The following is an 8640-nucleotide window of genomic DNA, read 5'->3' on the forward strand; positions in this document are numbered from 1 at the left end:
ACAGTTGTCGACTGCAGGCAGGTTTCGACAAAAAGACAGCGTTTTTTTTTAATTACACCCTCCCACAATAGTGTGTGTGCAAGGGCTCGTTCCCACTGAGCCTGGGATCGAATTCCTCGACTCCTCTCCTCGAGCTCGTGAAAAGAAAGTCTCTTAGAAATTTGCACTTGTGAAATAGAGAGATAGAAAGAGAGAGAGAGAGAGAGAGAGAGAGAGAGAGAGAGAGAGAGAGAGCTTGACACCATGCTTGCGAGCAAGCACAAGCCACCGAGTCCAACAAGTGGAGAGCAATCTTCACAGATCAAGCAAGATCTGCGATCGTTACCGATCCGACTCGGTATTGACCGCTCGAGCATTGGCGTTTTACGGCTACTCGGCTAGCCACTTCCGCCCGGCGGCGAAAGGTGACATCGACATCGACACCGCTCATGCGCATTGGCTCGACACTGCTCATTCGGCGGATCTCCGACATCCGACCCAGACATCGGGCGTTGCCCCACACGAGCGTGTTCCCGCGATTGATGACCGTGCTTGCGACATGCGCGGGTGAGGTACCTCTATCATAGAGGAGTGACACCCAGCATCAGCACCGAGCGCACCGATCGCCCTGTACTACACAGTTTACGGATACGACACCTTTGGCGGCTATTCGACTAGCATATTTCTGCCCGGCGGCAGAAATCGGCACATAGCGACACCGACACGCAGGTTACAGGCTACAGGGGGGGTTTTTTAGCCCATTCACTCACAAATTCTCTAGGTTACCAGACACATCTCTTTCACAGGCGATTTGGCAGTCATTTCGACAGCAGATATCCCCGCAGGGATCACTTTCACTGCATGCAGCAGTTCTTGGCGCCTGTTTGAGCGCGATTTTACTCATGTACGTTGAGTTGCGGACACTGCCCACTGTACTACGTGTGGAGCCATTTTTGGCTATTTTGGCAGTTTTTCCCGCCCGTTTCTGAAACTCAGACCGGAAGAGCCCTTTCTGAGACTGTGGCTAGTCCATTTGTGTCTGCATTAGCCTTTTGGAGGGTCGATAGCGTGAGGTTTTCTTTGAGCTGGGGTGTGCTCGAATGTTGAGACACTTTCGGTGATACAGGTAGCTGGAGTTCCCCTTTACGGTACCCTCGCCATAGGATATGTATCTGGATGGTTATTTATGCTTTTGACTCCGAGTTGGCACTCACATAGCAGTTGTTTTGTGCAGCAGATACCCAGTTAGTGCAGTTGGCACATTTATATGCATTTTGAGTTGAGTTTTGACTCCTCATACAAAGGAAACTCTACCGGATTTACTTCCCGCGAGTTGTGACTTCCATTGTTGGCACTTTCGAGTCTATTTCATTTGAGATTTTACTCCCGATACAAAGGTTACTCTATCCAAATTTCTACAGCTTCTCGCCATAGTGTGGCACCTCTCAAACCCTCTTATCAGCGATGGCTTCTTCTTCGGAAAAGGAGGAGTATTTCATTCGGAAGTTCGATGGCAGCAACTTCACCATGTGGAAAGAGTGCATGAAAGATGTTTTGATAAACAAAGGCCTCTCAGAACCGTTGAAAGAGCGCGCAGAGGATGATGATTATACACAAGCTCAATGGGAGCTTTTGGATGCAAAAGCCATGGCTACGATACGTCTACATCTAGCCGAGTCAGTCTTCTTCACTATCATAGGGAAGAAAACAACCAAGGAACTTTGGGATAGCTTATGTTCAGCATTGGAGAGCAAAAGTGCATCCAACAAAGTTTTTCTCATGAAAAAGCTTATGAAGCTCAACATGAAAGAAGGTAGCACAGTTTCTAGTCATTTAAATGAGTTCAACTCCTTGTTCAGTCAGCTGACATCTCAGGGCTTTAAGGAGTTTGACGATGAACTCAAGTCTATCTTCTTATTATGCTCTCTACCCAGTTCATGGGATATATTTTGCACAGCCATTAGCAATTCGGCTCCGAATGGCAAGTTAGAATTCAATGCTGTCACAGATGCGTTGCTCACTGAAGAGATTCGTCGTAAATCTCTCGATAATGCTAGTCATGGAGATGCATATATGGCTGGCAGTTCAACAAAGGCAAGAGGCCGTGACAGGAACAAATACAAAAGCAAAAGTAGAGAGCGGAATCCTCATAGTCCTAGCAGACACAGGAACCAAAGTAGAGACCGCAATACCAGAAATGTCGAGTGTTACTATTGCCACAAGAAGGGTCATTACAAAAAGGATTGTCGCAGTTTCCTAAGAGATTAGAAAAACATGCAAAATGATAATTCTGGCAAAGGAAAAAGTACAGTAAAGATTGAGGAGCTCAATATCGTTGAGTCTCCCATGCCTACCACTGCAGTAGAGGATGCTCCTCCTCCAGTGATGCTCATTATGCCCACAGAGATTCATCTCGAGGTGACAGCAGATGCCTCCGATGTTCTCATTTTCACTTCAGATCTCACTCCAGATGCTTTGGTTGCACAGGATGAGGGTTATGCACATAATTGGATCCTTGATTCTGGTGCAAGTTTTCATGTCACACCGCATAGAAAGTGGTTTTCCTCTTATGCACCCATGCATGGAATAGTCAAACTTGGTGATTCCTATGAGCTTGACATTATTGGCATTGGTGATGTGAAATTTCATATGCATAATGGCACTACTTTTGTGCTGCAGAATGTCAGACATGTGCCCAAGCTTACAAAAAGCTTGCTTTCTATAGGGCAATTGGATGATCTTGGCTACACTACAGTTTTTGGTAATCGTTCTTGGATGATCCACAAGAACAACCTTATCATGATGAAAGGCAATAAAAACGGATCCCTGTACTCTTTGTTTGTTTCGAGTGTCAACGAACACTCTATCTATGTTACCGAGCTGCCGTCTCCTGAGTTGTGGCATAGCCGGCTAGGGCATATTAGCCAAAAGGGAATGAAAACACTTCAGCGTTTTGGCTACTTACCTGTGTTAGATTACACGGACTTTCCATTGTGTGAGCATTGTCTATATGGCAAACAGACTAGATTGACATCTTCGCCATTGAATAAGAAACTAGGCGAACCTCTAGACTTGGTGCACAGTGATTTGTGTGGTCCAATGCCACATAAAACTCTAGGGGGAGCGAACTACTTTCTCACGTTCATAGATGATTCCACCAGAAAGGTGTGGGTGTATCTCCTTAAGCGTAAGGAAGAAGTATTTTCGACATTCCAAAAATTCCTCGCCATGGTTGAGAACCAATCAGGAACAAAGCTCAAAGCTTTTCGCACGGACAATGGTGGAGAATACGTCTCCACAGAGTTCAAGGATTTTTGCAATAGAAGAGGCATTCGGCGGCAGTTTACTGCTCCATACACACCTGCACAAAATGGGATAGCTGAAAGAATGAATCGTACGATTCAAGAGCGAGTTGTCTCTATGATGTCTATGGCGAAGCTTACTCCCGAATTTTGGGGGGAAGCTGTTCTGACAGCAGTGCACATCATCAACAGGTCACCTAGTTCTCCTTCAAGAGCGAGTTGTCTCTATGATGTCTATGGCGAAGCTTACTCCCGAATTTTGGGGGGAAGCTGTTCTGACAGCAGTGCACATCATCAACAGGTCACCTAGTTCTCCTTTGAATTTCAAAATTCCAGAGGAATTATGGACTGGCAAAAGGCCAAGCTATGAGCATCTACGTGTATTTGGATGTGAGGCATATGCACATGTGCCCAAAGAGCTTCGTCGGAAGTTAGATCCCAGATCACACAAATGCATCTTTATTGGCTATGGTGCAAACGGAGAGATGGGATATCGTCTCTGGCACCCAGAATCAAACAAAGTCATTCGTAGCTCACATGTGATTTTCAATGAATCAAAAATGCACAAAAAGCCCATCAAAGATGTTGAGTATAGACGTGTTCGTTTTGAGGATGTAGCCTCCGAACCAACTCAGTTCAGTAGTGTTGCACCTCCTCCTCAATTGCAAGATACTACTATTGCTCTGGAGAGAGCAGAATCCAGCAGTCAGGCACTCAGACACTCTGAGAGAGTATCACGTGCGCCCTAGCGGTTTGAGCCGGGTATACACCACATTTTGGTCACTGACAGTGGAGAGCCAACCTACTACAAAGAAGCTATACAAATGGAGGATAGTGTTAAGTGGGAGCAGGCTATGCAATCAAAATACAATTCGATTGTGGCTAATGAGACATGGGATTTGGTTGAATTACCAAAAGGCAAAAATGTTTTACCTTGCAAGTGGGTATACAAGAAGAAGTATACAGCGGAAGATCCCGAGCCTAGATACAAGGCTCGCCTAGTTGCCAAGGGTTTCAAGCAGCAAAAAGGTGTGGATTTTGATGAGATTTTCTCTCCAATCGTCAAGATGACTACACTTCGCACTGTGCTTGGCTTGGTTGCTATCCAGGACATGGAACTTGTCCAAATGGATGTGAACACAACATTTCTTCACGGGGATCTAGATGAAGATGTCTACATGAAACAACCAGAGGGATTCGTATGTGAAACCCAAAAACCAATGAGGACAGAATTGGTTTGTAGACTTAAAAAGGCACTCTATGGCCTCAAGCAAGGTTCAAGGCAATGGTATCAAAAATTTGACAAATTCATGCAGTCTCAGGGTTACATAAGAAGTCAAGAGGATCACTCCTTATACACAAAAAGATCGAACGATTGTTCTTTAATCATCTTGATCTTGTATGTAGATGATATGCTTATCACAGGCAAATCAATTGATGAAATCAATCAGTTGAAAAAGATACTAAGCACTCAGTTTTCCATGAAGGATTTGGGAGATGCCAATCACTTTCTTGGTATGCACATCAAGAGAGACAGGCAACGTGGAATTCTTGAATCATCTCAAGAAAAGTACATTCACAAAGTCTTGCAACGTTTTAGTATGCAGGGGGGGGAAGTCATTGAGTACCCCAATGCAAGCATACTCCAAACTTAGCAAGGAAGACTCTCCCAAGACAGTGGATGAGAAAGAGGAAATGGCGAAAGTACCATATTCTTCAGAAGTTGGCAGTTTGATGTACGCTATGGTAGCCACAAGACCAGACATTGCACATGCAGTGGGAGTGGTTAGTAGGTACATGTCAAACCCTGGCAAGAAGCATTGGGAAGCAATGAAGAAAATCCTCAAATATTTGAAAGGTACAGCTAGCAAGTGTTTACGCTTCGGAAACAGTGATGCATCTATTGTAGGTTACACGGATGCGGATTATGCGGGTTGCGTGGATCGTAGAAGATCCACATTTGGCTATGTGTTCATGTTTGCCGGAGCAGCTATCTCTTGGAGATCGTGTCTCCAAGATTGCACGTCTTCATCTACCACTGAGGCAGAATATGTTGCTGCGTCTGACGCCAGCAAGGAAGCCATATGGTTGGCTCTTCTAGTGGGAGATTTGGGCATTCACGAGGTTCCAGTACTACATTGTGATAGTCAGAGTGCCATTTCTTTGGCAAAGAATCCAGTGTTTCACTCAAAGTCGAAACACATAGAGGTTAGATACCATGTCATACGAGATGCGTTGGCTGGCAAGCGTATCGAGCTTGTCAAGGTTCACACTGATGACAACCCCGCAGATGCTCTCACAAAGAGCCTAACCTCGGAGCGATTTACACATTGTATAGAACTTATGGGTGTAGGATGAAGCCTCGGCAATGCTTCATCAATTTTGTATAGAATAACTATACTAATGCCACTATTGGCCACCATGACCTTCAAGTGGGAGGTTGTTGGGGTGTAGGCCAGGTGGCCGTGGGAAACCACCCTTGTACACTTAAGTTCACCTATTCAATATAGGGAGAGAAAGAGGAAGTGTTGACTTCACTCTTTCTTCTCCACTAACCAACACAGTGGCTGCCTGTGCATCTTCCCCTTCCCCATTTCTCTTCTTCCCCTCTCTTGCACACACTCCGTATACGCACACGCGTACTCATCACGGAATGCGTGCGGTGCGTGTGGGAAGGGGAAGCAAGAGAAGAGTGCAAGGTGCGTGGGTGGAGCAAGACTCAAGAATGAGTTGCCCCTTATTCTTTGTATATGTACAAAAGAATAAGGTGGTTAGTGGACGGGCACCCATAGCTTGGGCGGTCGGGCAAGGTACAAAGGCCTTTATCTTCGCACCTTTAAGAAACTATGCATATAATGTGCGTTCAAAGGGTATTTACAAAAACCCTTTACTTACATGATTAAGGTAATAAAATGACCCTCCTCCTTAAAAAACTTACGGATTTTTCTCTAAAATCGTTTTAAAAACCCTTTCTATTAATATAATCCTATTAAAATTTTTAAATTTTGGCAATTAAAAAACCCATTCATTTGAACTCACGTGGTAACTTATATGTCTAAGAGGTGAACCCGCCCTTTACCCCAACAATCTCCTTGTTAACCCTCACGGACACCCTATCACCTTCAACGGATGCATATTATTTATTTGAATGAGTCATGGACCGGGCTTGTCGGTCCAATAGGTGTGTAGGTGATCGCCGATGAGAGGCGCACCACTTATCTTATTTTTACAGCAGTTTTGCAACGACCGGCCACTATGGGCGCCCATGTGTGAACGGACCAAATTCTTATAAAAGGTCCATTTGACCTAAAAATCCTCATTCTCTGAGGTGGAAGCTAAGAAGTGCTCTTGCTCCAACTATGTCTCCTTCTCCTTCGTGTATGTGTGTGTGTATGCTAGAGAGAGAGAGAGAGAGAGAGAGAGAGAGAGAGAGAGAGAGTGATCGAGCATTGCGGCGACATCGGCGGCGGCGAGGCGGTAGAGCGCAGCATTGACGGAAGCTCCTTCTTCTTCGCAGTACAGGATCCTTCACGATGAAAGCATTGAGAGGTGAGTGACACACGATTGTTCTTTGAGCTTGCTAGGACTCTCTAGCTGTGTGTTTGCAGCCTTTCAAGGCTCTCACATAGTGCATAGGCAAGTTCCCAACCTTCGACACATACGGAAAAGTGTATATTTTTGGCGCCGCTACCGGGGACAGCCTTGCATTAAGCTTGAGGAGCACTCAGTGCTACCTCTGGAAGCCTTTCTTCCATCTGTTTTTCTGCTTTTTGTTGAGTTCTGTGAGAACTGTGCTTGCAATGGGCAGATGAGCAGGTTTTTTGTTAACTACTGTTAAGTGACTCTAATGTGCAGTTTAAGCAGGTTTTTGTCAGATTCTGTTAGTGGTTGTAAGCTCTGTTAGTGCTGCATTGTGCTTGTTTTTGTTAGTTTTGCAAGATCTGTATTGTGCAGGTGTTAGTACAGTTGTTAGTGAGTGTAGACAGTGAGAAGTAGAGTAGACAGTGAGCAACAAAGTTGACTGTGTGTGAGTGTGCAATTCTATGTTAGACAATTAATTAGCTACAAGGAGGTTAGACAAAGCTCCTAGGAGCTGCTGTGTGCGCGTGGGAGGTCGGCGTCTACGCGGCCACATTATCCTCAGGAAAAAGTTTTTTAAAATTAAAATTAATTATAAAAAAAACGATTGGGAATATTGAGACCAAAAAAAATTTCAAAAATTAAAATTAAAAAAAAACCTTATCCTAAAAGAAAGGGATCGAGATCGGCACCATTCCCCCAAGCCCCGAGCCCGAGCCCACGAGCCCGAGCCCAGCCCAGGCCCCAGTCTTATGATATACTACTGACACTACCTTATATATAAAGACTAGGAACTCAAGTGAGGGCATGTGGGACAAGTTCCTCAAGTCCTCCACCATCCCCTTCACACTCACTCTTTGGACTTACTAATTCTAACCCTCTCTCCACCTAGGAAAAGACTAGTTTTAGGATTCCGAGGTTTGTACGTAACCGAATTGGGGGCTGTAAAGCACGGCCCGTCCTCTAGTCAAGACGCTCGTTTTGAGCTATCGCATGCCATATTCCGTGGCTCAGTTAAAATAAGGGACCAAAAATTTAAAAAAATTGGGTTGTAAATACATAAAAAACTAAGTGAGCGGCCTTCACGGGCACTCACCAACACCTTTAGAGTGTTGAGGTCACATGTACCTACGCTCTGGTCGTGTGCTAGAGGACGAGCACATCGAGAGTGTCTTTGTTTATGTGTGCACTCATTATTCCTCTACCTTAGGCTCTACGCCCTCAGTGAGAACCCAAGGTAGTACCACTCAGGACCCACATATTGCGTCTAGTGACTCTTCCTCTGACTACGACGTCATGGAGGGTTACCCGATGTCTAATCCTGATAGCTCAAGACAAGACATGCATGCCATGGGTCCATGGTCCGGGCTGAGCGTGCTTAGCCCCTTGAAGGAAACCTTTAGTAGAGCCACTCACTCCGATCATGGAGCTAACAATGTAAATGAGGGGGGTGGGAAAGTAAATTCGCCATTCATGACCAACGTAGACCCATGCTCCTAGAGAGTGTGCACGTGAATACTCCATTCAATGCACCCCCTGACTCTTCAGAGCTATTTGCCTCCGAGGTTATATTACCTAATGGTAGAAGCCTTGCCGAAGTGCAAGAGGTTGAGCGGTATATCATTGCGGCTAGGGAAAAGGAAATCGAGAGCTTACGCAAGGCAGAGCAACGAAGAGAGTTAAAAGAAAAAGCCCCTATGTCAATATCCCTGCTAAAAGAGTAATCGACTTCTCCTGAATTAGTGACCACTAAGGGTCAACCCGTAGAGAGTAATATTGC

This window comes from Adiantum capillus-veneris, chromosome 5 (assembly GCF_014529385.1).
Source record: "Adiantum capillus-veneris isolate H3 chromosome 5, ASM1452938v2, whole genome shotgun sequence".
NCBI lineage: Eukaryota > Viridiplantae > Streptophyta > Polypodiopsida > Polypodiales > Pteridaceae > Adiantum > Adiantum capillus-veneris.